The following is a 25,503-nucleotide window of genomic DNA, read 5'->3' on the forward strand; positions in this document are numbered from 1 at the left end:
GCAGAGTACTGGGTCAATGGAAAGATTCTTGGTAGTGTGGATGTGCAGAGGGATCTTGGAGTCCATGTACCTAGATCCCTGAAAGTTGCCACCCAGGTGGATAGTGCTGTTAAGAAGGCATACAGTGTGTTAGATTTCATTCATAGAGGGATTGAGTTCTGGAGCTGCAATATCATGCTGCAAATGTACAAAACGCTGGTGTGGCCACACTTGGAATATCGTGTACAGTTCTGGTCCCCAAATTTCAAGAAGGATGTGGAAGCATTGGAAAAGGTGCAGAGGAGATTTACCAGGATGTTGCCTGGTCTGGAGGGAAGGTCTTATGAGGAAAGGCTGAGAGACTTGTACCTGTTCTCATTGGCAAGAAAGCTAAGAGGGGATTTGATAGAGGCATACAAGATGATCAGAGGATTAGATGGGGTAGACAGTGAAAGTCTTTTTCCTAGGGTGATGACATCGGCGTGCACAAGGGGACATAACTACAAATTGAGGGGTGATAGATTTAGGACAGATGTCAGAAGCAAGTTCTTTACACAGAGAGTGGTAAGGGCATGGAATGCCCTACCTGCTAATGTAGTCAACTCAGCCACATTAGGGAGATTTAAACAATCCTTAGATAAGCACATGGATGATTTTGGGATAGTGTAGGGGGACTACACTAGTTCACAGGTCGGCGCAACATCGAGGGCTGAAGGGCCTGTTCTGCGCTGTATTGTTCTATGTTCTATGTTCTAAATCTTCTCTGCACCCTCTCCAAAGCATCCACATCCGTTTGGTATTGTTGCGACCAGAACTGTACACAGCATTCTAAATGCGGTCGAACCAATGTCTTGGACAATTTTAACATGACCTGCCAGCTCTTATACTCAATACCTCGTCCGATAAAAGCAAGCATACCATATGCCTTCTTGACCACTCTGTCCACCTCTGCAGCAACCTTCAGGGTACAATGGACCTGCACTCCCAGCTCTCTCTCATCAACTTTTCCCAAGGCTCTTCCGTTCAACGTATAATATGCTCTATTCTTTGTCCTTCATGATCCAGCCTATTGCGAAATCCTGCCTCCCATGAAAATCCTGTTTATTGGATATCTTTGGATTGTTTACAGTATCCTCCACCATGAAGACCAATGCAATGTATGAGCTTAATTGCTCTGTCATTTCCCTGTTCTTCATTATCAACTTACCAGTCACACCCTCTAAGGGTTCAAACTCACTTTAACAACTTTCTTTCTCTTTATATAGAAGTTTTTGCAGTTTGCCAATTCACTTTCATATTATTTTCCCTTTCTATTAGCTTTTTAGTCATCAGCTGATGTTTCCTAAAACAAAGTCCCAATCCTCTGCCTTAACATGAGTTGTCTAGATTAGAGTGGTGCTGGAAAAGCACAACAGGTCAGGCTGCATCCGAGGAGCAGGAAAATCAACGTTTCAGGCAAAAGTCTAGTTGTTGCCACTTTATATGCATTGGTATTTGATTGGATACTGTTATTGATCACCTTTGTTAACCATGGGAGGTTCATTCTTCTCATTGAGTCCTTTCTGAGTGGATTTTTTCTTGAGTGTTGTGAAGTATTGGCTGAACTGTTTGTCCCTAGTAATCTATTGATCTTCCCATAGTCTATTTTCCCAGACTAATCTAGACAACAGTTTCATTATGTAATCAGCTTTATTTAAGACACTGGTTTGAATCTTGAGTTGTTCTTCTTCAAACTGAATTTGAAATTCTATCCTGTTATGTTCACTGACTCCCCCAAGGATTCTTAATTATGTGGTCTTTTGTCAATCCTATTTCACGTCACAGCAGAATGCAGAGTAGTGGTGATTTTTTTTCTCAGTTAGAAGAGAAGTAAATAGTAATGTTCCTGAGAGCTGATGTTGTCTAAGACAGTATTTGAAATTGTTAACTGACACCACAAGAAAAGCTCTGCCCATCAGCATATGGCTTTTTATTGGAGGGACTAATAAGTGCTCATCTCCATTGTGTGTTCACTAATCTTGATGTTAACAGCATGTGGCTAAAATAATCATGTGTATTTACTCTTAAGTTCAGTCAGATGTCTACCAGAGACAATCATGTATCTTAGATGTAACATGACTAGATATTAAGTAATATGTAATAAAACTCTTCACTATTCATCAAGATTGAGCCCATCTTCTGCCTTAGATGCATTTGGGCATCCTGACATGCATGGTAGACTAGACTAACACCAGCAAGAAAAATTTACTGTAGATATCCTGGATCATCCCTGGAATTTTAAAATGGTGACAGCAGCAAGAACAGCCAGGAAGTGCCACTGTCTCCCATTGTAGGAATTAGGTCCACTGTTGTCATTGTTGTGCTTATGAATGACCTAGACTTGGATATATATGGGATAATGACAAACTTGGCAGGTGGCAAAAAATTTCAAAATGACACAAAAACAATGAAGATAATAGATTTCAGGAGGACTTAGCTAGACGATAGATAGGCGCAAGGCAAATTAAATTTAACACCGCACACTGTGAAGTAATTCATATTGATAGGAAGAATGAGGAGAGTTATTATAACCTAAATTATGGGACTTAAAGAGTGAGGAACCGAGAGGTACATTTTGGAAAGCTTATAGGCAGATATTAATAAGGGCAAATTTAATTTTGGCATTTGGAATGAAACGTAAAAGTCGGGAAGTATTGTTGCAAGTATGCAAGGCACCTAGAATACTACAGTTTTGATCCCCTTTCTTGAGGAAGGATACAATTGCATCAAAGGCTGTTCAGAGAAGGTTCAGTAGATTAATTCCAGAGAGGAAAGCCTTGTCTTATGAGGAGACATCAAGCTGTTTAGGCCTATACTCACCAGAATTTAGACAGATGAGAGGAGATCTAATTAATCTAATGTTGTATAAGATACCAAAGGAGTTGGCAAAGTAACATAGAGTGGATGTCTCCCCTAGAGGGGCAATCTAGAATAAGAGGCTAGAGGTAGCAGATCTAAAACAGATGAGAAGCAATTATTTCTCCCAAAGGAGCATGATTCTGTAGAATTACGGCACCCAAAGTGCAGTAGATACCAGGACACTGAATAAATTTAAGGAGGAGAGAGGCAGGTTTTTAATTAGAAATGGGTTGAAGGGTTTTGGGGAGTGGGCAGGAAGTGGAATTGAGGTGCAGATGAAATCAGTCATGATTGTATTAAACAATGGAGCAGGCTCTTCAGGCTGAATTGTCTACTCCTGCTCCTAGTTCTTGTGTTCTTATATCTAGGGATTTATGTACACAAATCTTTGAACAAGCTCAGACAGCTCATATAGTGTTCTTGGTTTTATTAACAAAAGATAAAGATCAAGAGGAAAGAAATATTGCTAAATCTCTGGCTTGTAGCTAGAGGCCTATATTTAACACTGAGTACCACCCTTTCGGAAAGATGTCAGTGTCATAGAGATAATGCAGAAGTAAGCTATCAGAATGGAATGAAGGATGAGGGATTTTAGTTCAGTTCAGTTATCATTTTCTGACTGGATAGGCCAAGACTTTTTCTCAACAGAGAAGGCGAAGAGGATATGTAAAAAGGAGCCCAAAATCAGGACCAGTAGAAGAGATGAAAATCAGAGAAAAGATTTATCCTGGAGCCAGAAGTGAAATGAGGTATCATTTTTTATTAGTATTGATATTTTGTGAGTGAGTATGTAAATTGGTAGCATCAGCAATTTGACGTTCAACAGGGAATTTAATAAATACTTGATAGAAAAAATATTATATTTACATAATTATAGTGAAAGATCAGAGGAATAGTGTGATGATACCCTGGCTTTAAGAGGTATTTTGGCCCTACTTTTATGAAACAAGGTGAGACCGAGATGCCGAACAGTCTGCTCAAATCCACTAAAGTAAACAACTTCTGAGGCAGTTTTGTTTAAATAAGGAACAATAGGAATGGCCTGAATGGGTGTGGTCAAGCTCCCACAGAACCAGAATTTGTAGTTTTTGCTTTCATCAGTTACTGGGGTCTTGAAGATGGTTGTGGAAGCTCTTACTCCTTTCTCCGTTACAGCTAAAAGCTGGGCTTCTCTTCCTTCTGCTGGAACTGTGTGTGAGACAATCTATTTTACTGAATTTGCTTTTGCTATGGGTGTGTTTATGGGATGATACTATATTGGAACAGTTAATTAGTACTAGTGTGTGATTTTATATATTATATATGAGTGTGTGTGTATGTGTTTTGATAGAGTTACAGTTAAGCCAATTTTAATTTTTGTTTTGTCTATATTTTAATTGTAGTGTAAAAATCAAGTGTGTTTTGCTTAAAGGTGTGTAGATTGCAATCGAATTGCATCTAGAATGCAATAGCTTACACTTACCTCTAAATGAGATAAAGGTAGGACATAGACTATCTTCTTGATATATTTTGAGAGGGTTTAGTCTGGTCTAGGATGAAATAAAGAATTATACAACAAAGCAGCAATGACATTAGGACCTTGTGTGTTAAATCATTTCAGGGTTTTATGTTCTGCCAGTGTGAAGAACATATCTTTTTTATTTTATCTGTGTTTTGATTGTGGAATGAAACGGGAAAAGGACTGTTTTAAAAAACAAGGTAGAGGAAGGATTGCTGCCCTTTCGAAGAGCAAATCATTCAATTTGCCAGCATCTATTATAACTGTTGTTGACACTGTTGTTCATTCAAGATTAGAGTGGTGCTGCAAAAGCACAGCAGGTCAGGCAGCATCCGAGGAGCCTTTCACATCGATTTTCCTGCTCCTCGAATGCTCTCTGACCTGTTGTGCTCTTCCAGCACCACGCTAATCTTGACTCTGATCTCCAGCACCTGCAGTCCTCACTTTTGCCACTGTTGTTCATTCAATCAGCACACAAAGTTGTGGGCGAACTGGCACAGAGGATGTGTACCAAGTGAGTTTTGGCTGGCAACAAGTAGCTGATTAGTCTGTGGAATGGTGACCAGCTGGTGTCAAATGTCTTATGCCTGCCAACAACTATGTGATTGCCTCCCAGGTAAATAATAGCTTGTGGGTATGAATGGGATAGCCAGAAGGGAGGTGTTCTGTCTTCCTGCAGCAAAAAGACATCTAAAGTCTGAAATTGCTCTCAGTAACTGGAGAAGAGAGATTGAGGAGAAGTAAGTTCTTGCAATCCAAAAGGATCGCTGTGGACAAGGACTACTGAACTGCCTTTCCAGTTTTCTCTTCACCCAAAGAGTTTGTTTGTCTGCATCTAACTGTAGTGGGAGTTTATTAAGTGAATTCGAGTTTTAGCTAGTAGAGTTTTAGATAATAACAGGTCATTGTTGTTTACCTGTGACTAGGTAGTAATTTGAAATAAATAATAAATCCTGTTCAGTCTGGAACCTGGTCTGTATTTTCTATTAATCTGGTTTCAAAAACACAAGTTGGCAAATTTCACAAACTTAGAGTAAATCTTTAACTTCCATGGTGACTCTAGGAAGAGTAGGGATTGATGTCCAATGCACTGAGGTGTGACACTGCATTGCTTGTATTTTTCAAATAGGTGAAGGGTGAATAGGCTTAGCAAATTTAGGGAGGTCTCTAAGATACCTCCTCACTCACATGATAGGCTCAGTACCAATGTGGACACTGAGGTACACCTGGATTAAAGACAGAGAAATCAGTGACAGTTTTGTTTACTAGTTATTGCCTAGTGTTCCCTGTTGGATTTAACCCTCAGTGTCAAAGAAATAGTGGTGCCTATGGAACCCAAACTATTTCATGGGTCAGAACATTGGTGGAATTGGAAAAATAGTCGTTTCCCTCAGCACGTTACTTCACCACAGCTGGGTAGGCAATTGGTCTGTTGGTTTAAAGTATTTTAGTTGTTAACAGCTGTTGCAAAATTCATTGTAGGCTGTGATTTTTGCCGCATTTGTGAACTTTGTTAACCTAAATGTGTCTTGTCAATGTTCTCATTAACAAGCAAATAAACTTTTAAAATTCACTGCTTGTGGTATTTGTCTCTATAAACTTCAGAAAGGCAATTGTTAAAATATACTTCAGCAAATTAATACGGGGAAAACGCAATTATGTGTCACAGTACAGAGCAATGTTATGCTCACAATCCCCTTTCCTGTACATCAAAGACATTTACATTGGCAACAGATTTCACTCTGACACAAATATGCTCAGTCTAAAGTGTATGGATTCTTATAGTTAATGCTGTACAGCAACATTGAAGGTACATGGAATAAATATGCATTTTCATGTTAAAATGCCACGATGCACAAGGTGCTAAATGGGTGTATACAGTAATAATATTTTATTCAATTGTCCAGATAACTGCATTTAACTGTCAACAGTTCACAGATGAAAGAAGGGAAACATGTTTTTCTTATTATTGTGTGGCAGTTACTTAAATACTTGTGCCATGATGTCACTGCAAAGTTATTTATGTACATGATTTTAATAAATAACAGAAACATAAATCATGTTTATTGAAAACACGTGTGGCACTCCTTTACCCTGATTAGTACCATTAACACTAGTTTCCTTTTATTGCTGGTCATCATGTGTTGCAGATTATAGTTGAAATAAGACTACAGAGCAGATGACAATGTTATTTGATCCTTAGAAGTGAAGGTAATTTTTCTTTAGTATTGACTTGAAAAAAATGCAGTTTGTGGTAGAATTTAAAGCGAATGATTGTTGAATCAAATCTGTAATGTCCATCTTATCTTGGTTTGGTGTTTGTCAATCTGTATTTATATTGCACTTTTAAAATGTAAAACTTCTTCAACAGGATTCACAGCAGAAGGAAGGAAAAAACACTGAGCCTTTGTGGAAAGTTAGAGCAGTGACCAAAGGCTTTGGTTTATGAGGTGGGATTTCAGCAAATTTTTAATGGTTGATGCAGGGTCGAACTCCATACAATGCCATTTAAACTGGTGACTGCTTCAGTATGAGTAGGTAGGGGGAAGAGGAACAAAGGTCACAGTCAGTGACAGGACAGTCAATGGGCCAAACAATGCAGAAAATAGCAGGACCTGAGATGTTCAAGGCATTGAAATGTAAGCAGGGAGGGAATATAGGAGGAAATAGGAATTTTAATTTGAATTCACAAAGCGACAGTAAACTAGGGTTAATCACTGAGAAAGGGGATGATGTAATCATATGACCATAAGAAATAGGGACAGGAAGTAGCTGTTTGCCCCCTCAAGCCTGCTAAACCAATCAACAGGATCATGCCTGATCCAACACTCCTCCAATCCACTTTCTTGTTCTTTCCCCATGACCTTGATTCCCATTGTGATCAACACTCTATCTATCTCAGCCTTAAATATACACAAGGATTCTGCCTCCATAGCTCTGCAAAAACACCCTTCCTCTGAGTAAAGAAATTTTTCCTCATCTTGGTCTTAAATTGGCATTCCTTAATTGTCAGACAATACCCTCTGGTCCTAGACTCTCCCATGAAGGGAAACATTTTCTCAGCTGTCAAGCTCCTTAGGAATCCTATATGTTTCAATGAGATCACCTCTCGTTCTTCTACAATCCAATGAATGGAGCTTCAACCTGTTTGACCGAATGCATTGCAAGTTATGGAATATGTCAAAATATCTGGTGATGGAAGTGAGAAAGGTGAATAATAGGACATGGACAAATTGACTCCAGTGATTACAAATGTTTGGTCAAGAAATAGCAGTGGAGGAGGGTAATGTTGGAAAGATACAAGTAAAGTTATTAGGCTACATAATATGAAGCCTAAAACAGAACAGCTAAAATGGCACTCTGATAGTATCCCTATGTGGGGCCAAAAGGATTCAAGTTCTAATTGCTTCAGTATTTGTTGCAAAACATTTGAACATGTTAATTAAAAATTTCTAGGAGGGAGGCAATGGCATAGTGGTAAAGTCACTGTATTAGTAACACAGGACCCCCAGGTTAACATTCTGATGCTATTAGTTTGAATCTTACTATGGCAGATGTTGATTCTAATGCCACAGTTTATATCAGTAACTCTAAGGTGTATGAGTATAAATCTATGAAGGGACCTTGCATATTTCATCAGTTTTTGTGTTGTTCAACACACTGAAAACTGGATTGAACTTTGCCAAGCTTTTTTTCACATAATGCATTTGCTGAGAGACACAATCTGAAACTGGTCTATGCCAGCCGTCTGAAACAGTCTCACAACAAATTGGCAACCAATTTTACACTGTGCCCGATTGCAAAGAAAATTGGATACATTTTAAAATGAGTTATCAATTCACTTTGTCTCACTGGCACAGGCCAATTTTATCTCCACTAGATTCACCAGACATTAGCTATTGTAAAATCTAGTCCCTTCATCCTTCCAATCTTGGCTTGCTTCAAATTCATGTCTGAGTGGTAATTGATTGATCTTTAAACCATGAACGAAGAACCTCAACCAGAGAACAGTAAAACACAGGCTTGAAGGCTGGCAGCATTCCATGAAACAGCTTAGTTCTCCTGATCATTAAATGATCATTTACTGAGTGAATGTTTGCCTTTCATTTCATTGTGGTGAATTAATGTTTTAATAGTTGGTGAAGGTAGCCTCAAAATCTGTACCATAAACCACTTTCACTCCAAGGAATCTGAGACGACACCTGTTGGACAAGTGCACTAGGTTTTAATACATTGTACACAAGACAATCAATCTTCCAGTGTTAACAGATTCCTATAGGAGTGTAACTCACATTGAATCATTTAAACTCTGTGATCTTCAAAGAATAATAATCTTTTTCTTGTCTACATTCTTTGTTTGCTTTTTATATTCCCTGTTAGACCAAAGTGCATCATGAAAAATGTTTCAAAACTGAGAAAACTGTGGTGTTTGTTTTTAACATATTAACAAAAGTTTTATGTTGATGCAAGTTTGAATCACTTTAATTTTGATAGTCAGCTGCTCATGAGATTAACCTGTGAAATGATTGTCTGTCAGGATAAATTCACTAATCTCATTCACCCTATCTCTGACTTACACTGTTCAGAAGATGGTTTTCTGATGGGAGCTTTGAATCTGCGAAAATAACCTGTAATATCATGTTAAATAAAATGAATATGAAAATACTTGTCTGATCATGCTCTTGTGAAGCAATGTGTGATGTTTTACTCTGTTAAAGGAACCGTATGTTGTTATTATTGAATTAAGATAAATTCATAAGAACATTGTACCAAACTATAGGTTATAGAACTGGAGCTAGAGTTTTATTGCCCTAGTGCCCTTCCCTTTTGATATGTTGTCCATTAAGAAAATGTGATTACTGGATTTGCACTTACATTTGTCATACAAAATCTCCAAGGAAGGCTGTTGAAATAAGTCAGGAAAATGGATCTCTTCTTCAATCCTAATGAATGTCGGGCATATACATGAATGAAAGGCTACACACTGAAATACAAAGTGATAAGAAATTTATTTGCTTGCATCCATTTTTGAGACATTTCAAGTAACCTTAGAGCCACAAACTGTTTTCTACATTGTGGGCTCACTTGTGGGGCAAATCATACTGGACACCATATTGGTGAAAGCATTGCTGCGTGCAGACCGAGCATCCGCAGAAGAATACAAAGTGCACAGATTATGATGTCGGTCAATGTGTTATGAAAGGTACTGCTATGTTGGAGCTCAACATACCCTCTCAACAGTAGGGAAAACCTTCTACTACCACTATTGACTATTTAGTTGTTTTCTCCTTAATGTTTTCACAATCCTTCAAGTGGTTGGTGCTTTGTATAATTGTTTCAAGTTGCTAGCATGAACAGGGAATGCTATGGCCAATGATAAATAAATTTCAAGCTTTCTACACAATTAGTTGCTCCCAGATGTGGGACCATTAGACTTTCCCCTTGGAATATGCTATGACTGGGGAAAATGAGCAAATGGCATGCAGAGCAGGACAAGCTGCTGGAAGTGGAAGGCGAAGTGGTGGATACAGACTTTCAGCAGGAGGTCATAACTGCCAAAACTGTTCAGGGTAATAGTTCTTCAACCTGAATCTCACTATGGAACAATGTGTGCAACATTTGTGTATCATGCTCAGAAAAATCTGTGACCATGACAACCCGAGAACAGGGCAAAGATTGCATTGCTGTTGTTATGATGACGATCATGATGATGAACTTTTATATGTCTGGCTCTTCCTGTATACGTTGGCGGCTTTTGCAACATCTCCTAATTTTCTGTCCATTGTTATCTAAAGATATCAATGCAAGTCTCTATTCAAAGAAACCTGCTCCAGAAATATATAATAACATCTCTGAACAGGTTGATTAGAAAATTTGGTTCAAAGAAAGCTGAACTACATTTCATTTCTTTTGGTAGAGATTAGTAGGTGGAGCTTTACTAGGATTACAGGTTTCCTCATGGTACCTGTTGCCACTGGCTATGTGCGCATCACTGGAGCTAGTGGATGTCAACTCTGCAGTATACCAGAACATAAAAATTGTTAAATGTCTATCTAGCATTTGATCAAAGGCAGAGAATCTCATAAATGAATGCCCAGTATCTTGACAGCAGAGAAGCGTGCCTGGGAATTGTGAGGGAAGACTGTTTGCATGAGCCTGAGCCTGAGTTCATATATCTGGGAATTTAGGTCAAACTGGGAATTCAAATGGCAAATCATTTTGAGTTCAGTTCTAAACTAAATGTCAGATTTTGTCCTTGAACTAACAGCCTCTAAATAAGTTTTTAAAAATTCTAGTTAAACAGCCAACCTGCCAGCTCAATCACCTGAAATCACATTCCGGATGAAAACTTGATAACTGCAGCAAAATTTAAGCTAAAAAGTGATTCATCAAAAATCCAGAGCATCAGTAAGGTTGCATGGTCAGTGTGAGGAAGACAGACCATTTAAGTGAGACAGAGTCTGAGTGTATATTGGATATTTGGTTCAAACTGGGAATTTGATGTTGTAGGGGAAAGCTTACTGCAAGATGTAAAGTATGTGGAATGGCAAGTTGGATAAAGTGTGGGGATGAAGATTACTTTTCTTTCTTTTACTTCAATGTTTGGTACAAAACTGCTATTTGGACTGTTTTTAAATTACTTTTAGTTAGAAAAATGCATTGTGTTGAAAGAAGTAGGCATGTCTGGCTTTAACTGAGTTGGAGAACGTAATTACATCTAAGTCAGGTTTACTGTACATGTAAGTAAATATAGAATGTAGTGAAAAAAATTGGGAAATTTACAGGTGCAGTACAATGGAATCTTGGAGTATGATGTTGTATCTCAAGGAAGCGCAAGATTATATATTAAATATTTCTGGTTATAGGGTTGCGTAGTGATTGTAATATGGTCAGCCAGCTGGACCTCATAGAATATGAGTTCCCTGATTGGACCAGATTAGTAGCCCCAATCAGGGAGCCCCGGCTGACATATATAATCAGGAGTAACAGAGGTTCTGTTCACTCTGGGAGCTGGCTCTGAGGGAGCTGAACCAGTGTCAATGTAAAGGGAGACTTGATGTTATTTCAGTGGCGACAAGAGAAAAGCATGCTCTTAAAGAAACTTTCTCACAACAGTTGTCTTTAAGTTGCAGTGAGTTCTGCCTGCATCACACCATTGTTTGTGAAGCTTCACCTTGCTGAGCAGCACAGTGGCTCAGAGGTTAGCACTGCTGCCTTCAGGCCAGGGACCCAGGTTCGATTCCAGCCTTGGGCGACTGTCTGTGTAGAGTTTGCACATTCTCCCCGTGCCTGCATGGGTTTCCTCTGGGTGCTCCAGTTTCCTCCCACAGTCCAAAGATGTGCAGGTCAGGTGAATTGGCCATGCTAAATTGCCCATAGTGTTAGGTGCATTAGTCAGAGAGAAATGGGTCTGGATGGGTTACTCTTCGGAGGGTCTGTGTGGACTTGTTGGGCCGAAGGGCCTGTTTCCACACTGTAGGAAATCTAATCTAATCAATAGGCAGCACCGGTCATACCGATTGTGAATCCCCGAAGGATTTGTTGGGATTTTAAACAAACAGTAAATGGCTTTTCACAGCTGGATAAATACCCAGTCCCTTGCAGAGAGGATTTATACACAAAGCTGCCAGGGGACTGTCCTTCATGAAGCTGCATGTGGGCATGCATACTTGCAATTGCAGTTAGATGAGGATTTCCAGAAGTGTGCTACAATTAATACCCAGAAGGGTTTGGGGTATCGTCAGCCTATGCAATTTTTTAGCGGGCAATAGAGAACATTTTACAGCTCTGCCCCAGGTCACCCCATACCCCTACATTTACCCCTTACCTAACACTATGGGCAATTTAGTATGGCCAATTCACCTGACCCTGCACATCTTTGGACTGTGGGAGGAAACCGGAGCACCCGGAGGAAACCCACGCAGACACGGGGAGAACGTGCAAAATCCACACAGTCAGTCGCCTGAGGCGGGAATTGAACCCGGGTCTCTGGCGCTGTGAGGCAGCAGTGCTAACCACTGTGCCACCGTGCCGCCCACAACGGTGGTAGATGTTGTGGTAATGTCAGGGAATACCAATAAGGAGCACTTAGAGAACTAAGTCCTTAGACATTTCTCCCAGGCGGGCAAATGTCTGAGAAGGGAAACGTGTGTTTCAGGCACCCTCAGTGACCAGTATGGGCTACAGAGTTGACAAGACCAGGTTATACCCGTTGGAAGATGAAGTGAGGATAATCAAAGGTTCCCCAGCTCCCACATCTCTACCAGAGCTTAGGTCTTTCCTTGGGCTGATGAATTATTATGGAAAGTTCATACATAACCTGGCCTCCATCCTGGCACCTTTGCATCAACTCCCAAAAAGGGTCAGCTTTGGAAATGGTGACATAGCCAAGCCATAACCTTCAGGGAAGTACAGAAACCTCTATCATCCTCTAAGGTGTCGGCACACTGTGATCCCAAGCGAGATGTGATATTGACATGCAATGCCTCCCTGTATAACATTGTCAAGGTAGTATTAGCTCATCGGTGGCCCAAAGAAGAGGGGCGCCCAATAACATATGCATTCAGGACTTAGACTGATGCAGAGCATAAATACGCCCAGATAGAGAAGGAAGGTTTGGCAGTCATATTTGGAGTAAGTATGTTCCACCAATATCTTTATGGATGTACATTTATAATATTAATGGACCTCAAACCCCTGCTAGGTCTACTTAAAAAGGACAAGGCAGTGCCACCCATAGCTTCAGGTTGAATTCAGTGGTGGGCTCTGATACAAAGTGCGTACAATAATTAGGTTGGAACACCATTTTGGACTAGGCGAAAGTGAGGACTGCAGATGCTGGAGATCAGAGTCAAGATTAGAGTGGTGCTGGAAAAGCACAGCAGGTCAGACAGCATCCAAGAAGCAGGAACATCGACGTTTCGGGCAAAAGCGCTTTTGGAGGCCAAGTATCGAAGGCAGATACATTGAGCTGCCTCCTGCTATCAGATATCCCATCAGTGGTACTGCCACTGGAAGAAACCACAATGGTTTTAAATTTTCTGGACACATTTCCTGTTACAGCTGACAATATCAGACTTTGGACACAGATCTGGTTTGGGCAAAACTGAAGCAGCTTGTGGTGATGGGAGAATCCAAAGAGCTACCAAACCCGGAAAGACCAAATCACAGTAGAAGATAGCACTTTATAATGGGGAGCAAGGATGATTGTCCCGATTGTCACCACCAAATACTCCTGTTCTTCTCTAAGGTCATCCAGGGATGTCCAAAATGAAGATGGTGGTGAGAAGTTATGTCTGGTGCACAGGATTGGATGCAAACATACCCACATTGGTGGGGAAGTGCTCAGAGTGCTAACAAGAACAAAACTTACCATAAGCAGCTCCCCCACATTCATAGAAGTGGCAAGCTAAACCTTGCAGTTGCTTACACATTGACTATTGCAGGTCAATGGATTCAATGTTTCCAATTATTGTGGGATGCCCACTCAAAGTGGTTGGAAATGCGTAGAATTCACCAAACACAGGGACAAGGATAGGAAAATTGCCTACATCTTTTGCAATACATGGATTCCCAGAAGTGTTGGTCACAGATAGCAGACCATTGTTTCCCAGCAGGGAATTTAAAAGGCATTCAACATATTAGGACAGCTCCATATAATCCATAATCCAAAAGAGCAGAACAAATTTTGAAGGCAGGCTTAAAGAAACAGCCTGTGGCCTCACTCCATACCAAGCTGTCCCAGCTCCTATTTGATGATCGGACCGCCTTTCATGCAGCTACAGTGGTATCTCCAGTAGAGTTGCTGAGGGGGAGAAGACTCCACATCAGGTTCAATCTGATTTTCCCACCTTTTGGGTGAAGGGAAAAGTAGCATCAGGAATATCAATGCCAGACACCAGACTCCGCTAAGTGAGAGAGAGAATTTACTTCAGGGATGAAACCTGATGCAGGAGATATGCAAATGGCCCTGCATGGGTAAGAGGCATGGTTGACATGAGGTCATGTCCAGTGACATATCAAGTTCAGGTAGGTGCGATGTTCTTAAACAAGCATGTGACCATACGAAAGCTGCATACGAAAGGAGTAAAATATATCCGGTCTTTCAGAACAATCAGAAAGACTGGAAAAACCTGTGGGTCGCCATCCTCTGTCAAGCGTTGAGGAGACTTTGGAATCTGAGATGAACACGGAGCATATCATTGCCTTGATGCCTTTGCGCCCTGAAGAAAAGAATGAATTTCTTCCATGACACTCCGGACACAAGAGGCGAGTTACTAGCGTTACATGCCACCCAATTCAGAGACAGAGGTGCAGGGACCTGACCTGGTGTTAAAATGCCCCTGGAGGAGCTATAAGAAAAAGGACCAGCCTATGCCCTCAGATTCAAAGGTGGAGGAAGTAAATACTTGCAATGAGATCAGCCAGATGACCTCACAGAATTGGGGCTGTTAATCTGGTCCAATCAGGGAGCCCTGGCTGACAGATATAAGCAGGCGTGCCATTCATCCTGTCACTCTGAGAGCTGGCTCTGTAGGAGCTGGATAAGTGTCAAGGACTTTTCACCTGTAAATAAAGTGTGACTTGGTGACTAGGAACCTGCCTCAGGATGTTCATAGAAAAATACAATTGGAAGGAAATGGGGAATGGTAGCTGTATTGGTCAAGGATAGTATTGCAGTGTTGGAGAAAGAGAATGTTCCAGAAAGTTCAAGGACCAAATCCGTTTTGTTTGAATGAAGGAACAGAAAGGATGTAATCACATTGTTTGGTGTAGTCCGATGTAGTGGGAAGCATAAAGAGAAATAATCTGCATATATTGAACTTTTTAATTACCCAAATTCAGACCGGGATACTGGTTGTGTAAAAAGTAATGAGGGACAAGTGTTCCCAGATTCCTACATCAGTCTTTGATGTAATGTAATCTAATCTAATCTAATCTAATCTAATCTAATCTATTGAACTGTTTAATTACCCAAATTCAGACCGGGATACTGGTTGTGTAAAAAGTAATGAGGGACAAGTGTTCCCAGATTCCTACATCAGTCTTTGTCCAGTGCAACAAGAAGCGATGTATTGTTGGACCTGGCTCATTGAGATGAGGTGTGACAAATTGATCAAGTACAAGTCTTGGAACATGTAAGAAACAACAATCACTGTGTTGAAAGGTTTAAGATTATATTGGAGAATGTCATCAGTCAATCCAGAGGAAAACAAAATCAACTGGTGGACGGCCAACTTCAATTGGGCAAATACAGAACCAGGCAGATTAAATCAGAATGGAGTGTTGGTGAACCTTCAATGAGGAGGTGGTTCGGGTACGGTTAAGGTATGTTCTCTCAAAAGGGAAAGGTAGGACAGACAACCCCAAAGCCCCCAGAGAACAAAGGAGATACAATTTATGATAAAGAATGAAAGGTATCCTTCTGACAGGTGTTAAATGGAAAATACAATTGAGAAACAAGAACAATATAGGATGTCTAAAAGCAAATTAGAGAGGCAAAGAAGAATTATGAGAAAAGACCAGCAGTCAATGGAAAGGGGAATCCCAGAGTCGGCTGTAGACATACGAATAGTGGAAGAAAAATGGTAAGAGGAGGAGTAGGGCGAATTTGGGGCCAAAAAGGAAATTTACACATGTAGGCAAGGGTCACGGATGAGGTATTAAATGAATACTTTGCATTTCTATTTACTAAGGAAAGAATTGCTGCCCAGGAAATGGGCATAGAGAAGGAAACATTGTCACTGGAAAGGCGTAAAATTGATGAGGAAGAAGTGTCAGATAAACTATTGGTACTTAAATTTGACAAGGCATCAGGATTGGATTAGATGCATTCAAGGATATTGGAAGAGTTGAGAATCGAACTCCAGGAGCACTGGTCATAGTCTCTGTCTTCCCTAGACTTTGGAGGTTCCAGATGATTGGAGATTTGCAAATATGCCCTTATTCATAAAGGCTGTAAGCATAATTAAACTTCAATGGTGAGTAAGCTTTAGAAGCAATATTCAGGATAGAATTAGTAGTCACATGGAACAAGGTGAGTTGTTTAGGATGTAATCATTACAAAAGGATGTGAATGCATTGAGAGAGTGCAGAAGAGATTGAAAAGAATGGTTCCTGAGATGAAAAGCTTCAGTTATGAGGATAGATTGGAGAGGTTGGGATTTCTCCTGGACAGCTTAAAAGCTGATCTGTCAGAAATTTTCAAGATCATGAGGGAACAGGATAGCATAGATAGGGAGAAACTCTGCCCGCTTATAAATGATCAAGAGTGAGTGGGTACAGACTTAATGTGATTTTCAAAACAAGCAAATGTGATGTGAGAAAATATGATACATGATCTGAATCAGTAATTTGCTTCCTGGAAGAAAAGTGATAATAGATTCAATTGAGGTATTCAAGAGAGAAAATGTGCAAGGATGCAGGAAAAGAAACAGAAGATCAGATGATGGCCATGCCTTACAGTTAGAGAGCTGGTACAGATACAGTGGGCCAAATGGCCTCCTTCTGTGCCATAACACTTTGTTGATACAGTATTAAGATGCCTTCATTCCGTGACATTGCAAGTTCGGAATGTATTTGAAAACTAAAGGCAAACTGGAGGGTAGTTGCTGTGTGTCTTTTCACTAATGACGTGGTTTGTGACTTTGGAAATGCATGTTTCATGTTTTCATACTTTTCAGAATGGCTATTTTTGGGTGTTTGATTATCTTCTGCATGATATTAGCTGACAGGTTCCTGATGAACCTGCACCTAGATGGAGACCACATTAGGTTTATCATCAACTTTACTGTGTCATCAAATACATATCAGGGCATGAATAGGGTGAACAGCCAAAGTCTTCTCCCCAGAGTAGAGGAGTCCAAAACTACAGGGCATAGGTCTAAGGTGAGAGGAGAAAGATTTGAAAGGGACCAAAGGGGCAATGTTTTCATGCAAAGGGTGGTGCATGTATGGAATGTATAGAATGAGGAGGTAGTGGAGACTGGTACAATTACAACATTGAAGATGCATCAGGATGGTACATGAAAAGGAAGGATTTAGAGGAAAGATATGAGCCAAATGCTGGCAAACGGACTAAATTACATTAGGATATCTTGTCGGCATGGATGAGTTGGACAGAAGAGTCTGTTTCTGTGCTGTACATTTCTATGACTTCTCATCATGATGAGCCTGATCTGGAACTGGAATATCATGGGGAAATACAGTCAGAATACTTCACACTTCAAGACTGGCAATATTTTACGATGCTGCAGAATATTGCTTTGTCTCATGATTCTGCATGCACCACACAACAATGTGTAGCAGAACACTTCCATGCAGATCAGGAACACTTAAATCCAATCTGTCATTGGCTCTGATGGTTGTTCCATATTGCTCAATCTTTTATTCACCACAATCCAATTGAGTTCCATGAAACAGAAAAAGGCATTGGCAACACCCACATTTTGGTGGATCAGGAAAACCTACCAAGAAAGTGATTAAAATCTGGCTCATCAATCTGGGAAACAGCAGGAAATATTAATGCAGTTTGGAATAACATACTATCCAGATGGATGCAAGAACCAACATCTCACTGCTAATGCCTCAGCAGAGCTCCCTAGCTTAACATCCCTCAAAGACAGTGGACTGTACTGAACTGAATCTACATGAGGTACGGATGGTGTGGCTACCTGTTCTGTAAGTAGAAATTGGTTGATTGTAACCATGAGTCCTCAGATCATGAAATAAATCATGTCCCACTGTCCATTAAGATCTGCCATGAAAGACACTCATTTCTCTCCCTGTCATCTCAAGAGGCCGTCAAATGGATAGTAAATGTAGGCATCATAATACAACTTAATGTGGTATTCTGGTGGACAATCCGTGTACTTGTGAGCAGCAGGCATAAGATGGAAGCCATGCTGCCATACAGAATGGTGTGCTCAAGCAATGCTTCCACTGACTGCATTATTTTGGAGAAGCTAATCAGTTTTTCAGCAAAGTGGGTTTGAAAATTCATGGTCTGCTTCTTGCTGCTAACCCTCACTATCAGGAATGCACAATCCATGCACTACACTGTATGGTGAGCTAGAGGATCAAAAGTATGATGAAGAAGAGGGAAAGATAAAAGAGATCAGACGATACCTAGCCAACCTCTTTCTGGGTAGTTGTTTGTGAATGCTATTCAACTCCCTACATATCCACAATTTCACACCTTGCTACACTGACACTGGCCATCATGTGTCCCCAAGATTACATCAAAGATACCACAGAATAAACGTTCCAAATCAACTACATAAATTAAGTCGTGCCAATTTGAATCCAAAGGCTTCCTGATCATTCCTCAGTGCCTGTTTTTCATGTTGTTTGTCTATCCTGTTGTACATATACAGCTCCACACCAAGGCCAGTTTGGTTGGAGGAAGGTTGCTGACTTTCACCAGTGGGAGCTGCACTTAGCCTGGCAAGGTGACCTTGAGCAGCTCTGGGCCTTGAGAGTACAGGTTCAGATTGCACCAACTCCACATCAGTTGTAGAAGTTAGGTTATACGACTGGTAACAGCAATGGTGGAGTGGCAGGGGTAGGATGATGTTAAATCCTCGATTGGCCAACTGTGAAACCCTGGGGCAGAGTCTGAGAAATCCTAGTTATGTGTTGGAGGACATATTCCTGGACTGCTGTGACAAGTTGCATGAGTCTTGAATGATAAGGGCAGTTGGTAGGTAGGTGATGGGAATTCTATGATTTAAACCAGGGTGCAGTTGGAAACATATTGCATATGAACGTGGCATTCACTAATTTTGACCACTCTTGGAGGTCATTGAACTTTTTGTGATACTGAATCCAGATCCTCGGGGCTTGACTCCTTGCACTGATGAAGGGCTTTTGCCCGAAACATCAATTTTCCTGCTCCTCGGATGCTGCCTGACTTGCTGTGCTTTTCCAGCACCACTCTAATCTAGAATCTGGTTTCGAGCATCGGCAGTCCTCACTTTTGCCTCCTTGCACTGAATGTCATGGCTACCTACTACCATCACCTTCTCAGCAGGATCTTGATCGTCTCGTGGATAGGGGATAACTCTCCTTCTTGTCACATCCTCCACCAAAGCCTCCAACAATTGACTGAAAGCCTACGAGTTCATTCTCTCCCATGCTGTTTAGTATTTCCCAGATCAGGGTAGGTTTAAACAGTGCAGGGTAGCTTGAAGTGGGATTGACCATTGGCCCCTTGCTGATACACCCAACTAACCACAGCACAGTTAGCAATGACTGGATGCTGGAATTACTGAAATATGCAGGCAGCACAAAATTGGTGTGTGTATCACAATTTTAATCCTCATTTATTGGTTTTTATCAAGTTTAACCCCCTGACTTCCTCAAGTGGTATAAGTGGCAGAATCACTAATATGAATCCATAAATTACTGTTTGTAATGAAATATTGAACCAACTTACATGAAATTACTTTTCAATGCACTTGGGGAGTTACCTCATTTATATAATGTGCATCTACAATCGAACAATGAAATAAATTTAAGAAATCCTGCATTTTTTACTATAAATCTGTTGCTTGCAAATGAGTACAACCAATATTTACACCTACTGTAATCTCTTTGTGATTATGATTTCAATAATTTTCAAACAGCAAAGATATAGGGAAGCTGCAGCTACGTATTCCCACCTATCCCTGCCAAAGGGCAGCACGGTGGCTCAGTGGTTAGCACTGCTGCCTCACAGTACCAGGTTTGATTCCAGCTTTGGGCGACTGTCTGTGTGGAGTTTGCACATTCTCTGCGTGGGTTCCCTCCGGGTGCTCTGGTTTACTCCCACAGTCACAAAGGTGTGCAGGTCAGGTGAATTGGCCATGCTAAATTGCCCAAAGTGTTAGGTGCGTTAGTCTGGGTGGGTTACTCTTCGAAGGGTCGGTGTGGACTGGTTGGGCCGAAGGGCCTGTTTCCACACTGTAGGGAATCTAATCTAATCAAAAGTTGCTGATAATACAATAAAGTCCACACTGAGAAAAAGTTTGCACTTGTGTATCATTTTTTGCATCCTTGGGATATATCAAAAATGTTTCAAGCTGTAAAACTCTGATGCAATGTTGTTATATTGGCAGCAAGTTAACAGATTCACAGTCAATAATGCATAGACCATACAAGCTGGTTTTTCTGGAGTTAGTTGAGGGAACGATGTAAGAGAAGCAGCATGAGAATATGATGTTCCTTTTTGAGTTGTCCCAGATGATCTTTGAAATCCGCTTTTGCAGGTAAAGCTTTAGTTTAAAGTCTCAGCAGAAATACAACATCTTTAACAATGCAGGATTATTTTAGTATCACACACTCAGGTATCAGCTAGGATTATGTGTTCACTCCACAACACTGAATCAGGGACAGGAGAGCCACTCATTGACCCAGGGTGATAGAAATCTTACTGAAGTGTATTTTATTTAAATTGCTCTGGACAGCCAATGAATCTAATTGTAATATAGGCGAATCAAGCATTTTAATTATTGTTTAGATGTGGGCCTTGCTAGCTGGGTCAGCATGTATTCCTGTCCCTAGTTGCCCTTGACAAGATGGTGGTGAGCTGCCCTCTTGAGACACTGGAGTCCATTTGGTGTAGGTAGACCACAACATAATTAGGAAGGGAATATCCAGGATTTTAATCTTTAATTGACATTGAAGGAATGGTGATATGCTTCCAAATCAAGATAGTGAGTGGCTTGGAGGGGCACTTGCAGACAGTGGTATTCCCATGTATCTGCTGCCCCTGTCCTTCAAAGTGGAAGGTACTGTCTAAGGATCTTTCTCCAGTGCATCTGGTAGATATTGGCAGCAGTGGGGATTGAGTGTGGGTGATGGAAGGAGTGGAATATTTGTGCTAGTGGTGCTATTCATATGAACTCCTTTGTGCTGGATAGTGTTTAGCATTTTGAGTGTTGTTGGAGCTGCACTTATCCAGGCAAATAAGAAATATTCAATCACATTCCTGACTTGTGCTTTGTATATGGTGGGCAAGCTCTGGGGAGTCAACAATTAAGTTATTTGATGCAATATTCAGAACCTCTGACCTGCTCATGTAGCCACTGTATTTGTATCCAGCTAATCCGGTTCAGTTTCTGGTCAATGGTAGCATATGAGATTTGATAGTGGACCACTCATTGATGGTAATACCGTTGGATTTCAAAAGGCAATGGATATATTGTCTCTTATTGGAGATCTCTTTGGAAGTCTCTTATTGTCTCTTATTTGAGCCCACATTCCTGATGAAGAGCTTATGCTCGAAATGTTGGCTCTCTTTCTCCTCAAATGCTGCCTGACTGGCTGTGCTTTTCCAGTGCCACACTTTTTGATTCTTATTGGAGATGACCATTGTGTGGCATGAATATCAATTATAGCTTTTAAGCCCAAGCTTAGTATTTATCTAGGTCTTACTGCATTTGGATATGGACTACTTCAGTAACTGAGAAGTTGTGAATAGTATTGAACATTGTGCAATCATTGGTGATTGTTCCAACTTCTGACCTTATAATGGAAGGAAGATCATTGATGAAGCAGCTGAAGATGTTTGGGTCTAGGACAACACCCTGAGTATACAGTACAATTTAAACTGATTGGCATGTAGTGTTTCTGAAGTATGTAAATAAATACTCTGTATAGCCCTCTGTGCGATCGGATTTATAAAGAACCTCATTAGTTTTTATTGTTTCAGCATAGCACCATACTCAGATATACAGTCCTACAGTAGGACCAACTGGCATTAACTGAAAGCATGATATATTTGTTCTCTGGATGTGAACATCATTGGTAAGGGGTTTATTGACCAGTCCTAACTGCTCTTGAGTACATGCTATTGAGCCATCTTCTTGAATTACTGCAATCAATGTGCTCTACATATGTCAACAGTACTGATACGTTAGTGATTTCTGGGACTCTGACAATGTGCAACTTAGGAAAATGTGTGACCTGGATAAGTGGTGTTACAATGATTCTACCGCCATTCTAGGTGGCAGAGATCATGGGTTGGCAAAGTGTCTGCAAAACTTTGACATGTTGCTGTAGTGTATCTTGTAGATCATTGCAGTCAGTCTCCAACAGTGGTAGAGGACTGGATGTGTAACATGCTAAAAAAACTAGAAGGTTAAGGTAGTGGATGAGTTGGAAATAAAGCAAAGATCATAATGTTGGAGCTGCACTCATTCAGGCACTTTGAGAGTACTCCATCACACTCCTGACTAGTACTTTGTAGATGGTGAGAAAGACTTGGAGCTGTCAAGGGTGAATCACCCAGCTTCTGACTTGCTCATGTCGCCACAATATATATGTGACTCTAGGATTTTGAAAGTGATTTGTATTGATGATGATACAGTGAATGTCAAGAAGTGATGGTTAGACTCTCACTTAAGAGATGCTCATTCCTGGCACTTGTAACTTCTCACTTCTCAGCCCAAGTCTGAACATTGACTAGGTCTTGCTGCATAGGCATAAATCTTCTTCGGTGTCTGATGCAATCAATCTCTATCAGTTCTTCAAAAGCAAACATGGACGTTCTTATGTTGCATGACTGGCTTGCCAGGTAATTGTGGCACATGTTTAAGAAGCATAGACCCCTGAGTTATTGCTCTCTTTCCAATTATAACACCTCATGCAGACAGGACAAAATATGCTCTGCCCCTCTGCCATCACCACACAGACTACTGGGCATTTCTAGTTGTTGAGAGTGAGTGAGACTATGTGTGTATGCAAGGTTGATGAAGAATGGAAAATATTTTGATGATTCTGTATGAAATTTTACATTGTCAGACCTGTGCTACATCTGTTGTAGCTTGAGTTCCTTGGACTCCTTCATTTTATTAGGAAACATCTGTCACCTTGATGATGAGTTGACTGCATATCAGTCTCCATTTCTGTAATGTTGCTGTGTCTGAAAGCCCCTTCTGTTTCTGTTTGATTTGCAATCAGTACTGCCTAACAGTGAGGACTGGTGCAGAATTTGATCAGATGATTAGGCAGCCGTCTGGGATAAGCTGCCAATTTGTGTTTTCTTTCTCATTTTTAAAATTATCTCTGCACTAAACTGGTTGGATGGTTAGTTTTGTTCAACCTATATATGAATATTAAACTAATGTGATTGAAAAGGAAGTCCGAGCAAATTTTTGTGGTCAAGGTGACTGAGAAAGATTTCATCATTTGTTACAGTTAGTTTTTTATGTTATTGCCAAGGTACGTAATGAAGTTGTCATCAACATTCACTCCCTTTATCACTAATGCAATATTTTTGCAATATGTCCGACCTACAAAATGCACATCAACAATTCACCAAGATGCTTTTAATAGCGCCTCCAAAACCCCTAACCTAGAAGAATGGCAGCTGACACTCAGGAACACCACCACCTACAATTTTCCCTCCAAAATCCCATACCATCCTGACTAGGAAATATGTCACCCTTCTTTCACTGTTGGAGTGTTAAAGTTCTGGCATCCCCTTGCTAATAGCAGCCTGGTCTACCTACACTACATGGACTAGGTAAGTTGAAGCAGGTGTTGAAGCACCTTCCCAACCTCAACTAAGGATGGGAAATAAATGTTGATCTTCCCACTGACACTCACATCCCCAAAGTGAACAAACAAAGAGTAAATGTTGGAGTAATAACAGTTGTTATTGTTATCTCTTGTTTATATTTTCCTTGACTATTTTATGCATAGTGAGATGAAGAATGTCAGTGGTTCCAGCAGTCAGGACAGGACAATGCATCAGACAACAATTCTATGCAGTAGCATTCCTTTTACTCTTCTATCAATTATCTTCAACACTTGAATGTCTTTCTCCTCTGTCATAATGATCAGAACTGATCTGACCTGCACAGTACAGTTTGAGTATGAACTGCCTCTGGCTTTCATTTGGCTGTTTCGTTATTCAGTATTTCAGTTGTTACCTGGACTGCTCTGCATTGGTTGGATCTGTTGAATGTTGTTACTGTTAAGATTCCTGGTGTTTTCTTTTACTTTTGTCCTTCACTTTTTTAACATCATTATGGAATAGATGTGCTATCCTGAAACTAAAACTGAAAAAAAGCATCAGCATAAAATTGGTGGAAGATGTAGTCCTGACTTGAACTATGTTGGAAGATGGAAACAGTTTCCACCTTGACTGAGAGGCTTAAATTTAATTGGTAGGAGATGGGGGATAAGAAAAGGGCTGAAATATCAAAAGTGAGTAGAAATGAATAAAAGCTCACTGAAGCATCCTAACCAGGTCAAGGTGATGAAAGTGTTGATGACTATCTTTTCCTATGCAGTCTGCTAGCTGTGTGATAAGCAACTGAATGGGTCACAAGGAATTTTGGCAATCTGTGTGCTGGATAAAGATCTTCAATTCCTTGACTTAAAATTGCACACCATAACCAGGTCTTTTTTGACTAGTCTATCAAAATTCCTATTAGGTCTCTCAACCATCACTTCAAAGAAAACCAGAAATTAAAAGCCGTCACCTATAATATGGTCAAATGTTGGCTGATACCAGTGACATCGCATTCATTTATAATAGCTATACAATTGATCGTTGAATCACAATAATTTCTCTTCTGACATTTTTAAAGGGGCCTTTATATGTCTGCACCAAAATTAGCCAAACAATCAGCATTGAATGCTGGGGCTTCAACCTCCAGCTTGGCTGTTTCTGAAGCTTAAAAGATTCACATTAAAAACGAACTGCTGTGCCAGAGGTACTCTCCATTTTAACTGTTGACCTCCACGAGCAGCTATTATGTTACAATTGCTCACATTACTTCTATTCTTGCTGGATTTTAAAAAAAGTGTTGTGGATTCAAAAATGTTAGGCGCAGCATAGGTTGGAAAATGGAGTACCAACTAAATATGCAAGAATGTTAACAAATAAGTGTAGGTCCTCAGTTCATTATGCAAAAATCTTGTCAGTGTGGGAAGACGCTGAAAGAAGATGAAACACTTGGCTGGAGGGAGGGTATGAAGAAAAGCCAAACTCTTCTGGCTTTTCTAACAATCCGTTGAATGACACTAGCAAAATCCCAGAAGCGATTCACTTAACTATTCCCAGAATCAGGTTTAATATACGAAAAAAGAGGAGAACGTTTACAGAGAGAAAAGGTGCAGCAAATGAACATCTTTAA

At 40.4% G+C, this 25,503-nt stretch overlaps 1 protein-coding gene across 6 annotated transcripts in view; it reads left to right on the plus strand.

Moving 5' to 3' along the window:
* Positions 1–25,503, plus strand: part of LOC122549745 (zinc finger protein 385D-like) — a 1,019,967-nt gene that overhangs the window by 834,179 nt on the left and 160,285 nt on the right. The window lies entirely within an intron of this gene.

This window comes from Chiloscyllium plagiosum, chromosome 5 (assembly GCF_004010195.1).
Source record: "Chiloscyllium plagiosum isolate BGI_BamShark_2017 chromosome 5, ASM401019v2, whole genome shotgun sequence".
In the NCBI taxonomy this organism is placed as follows: domain Eukaryota; kingdom Metazoa; phylum Chordata; class Chondrichthyes; order Orectolobiformes; family Hemiscylliidae; genus Chiloscyllium; species Chiloscyllium plagiosum.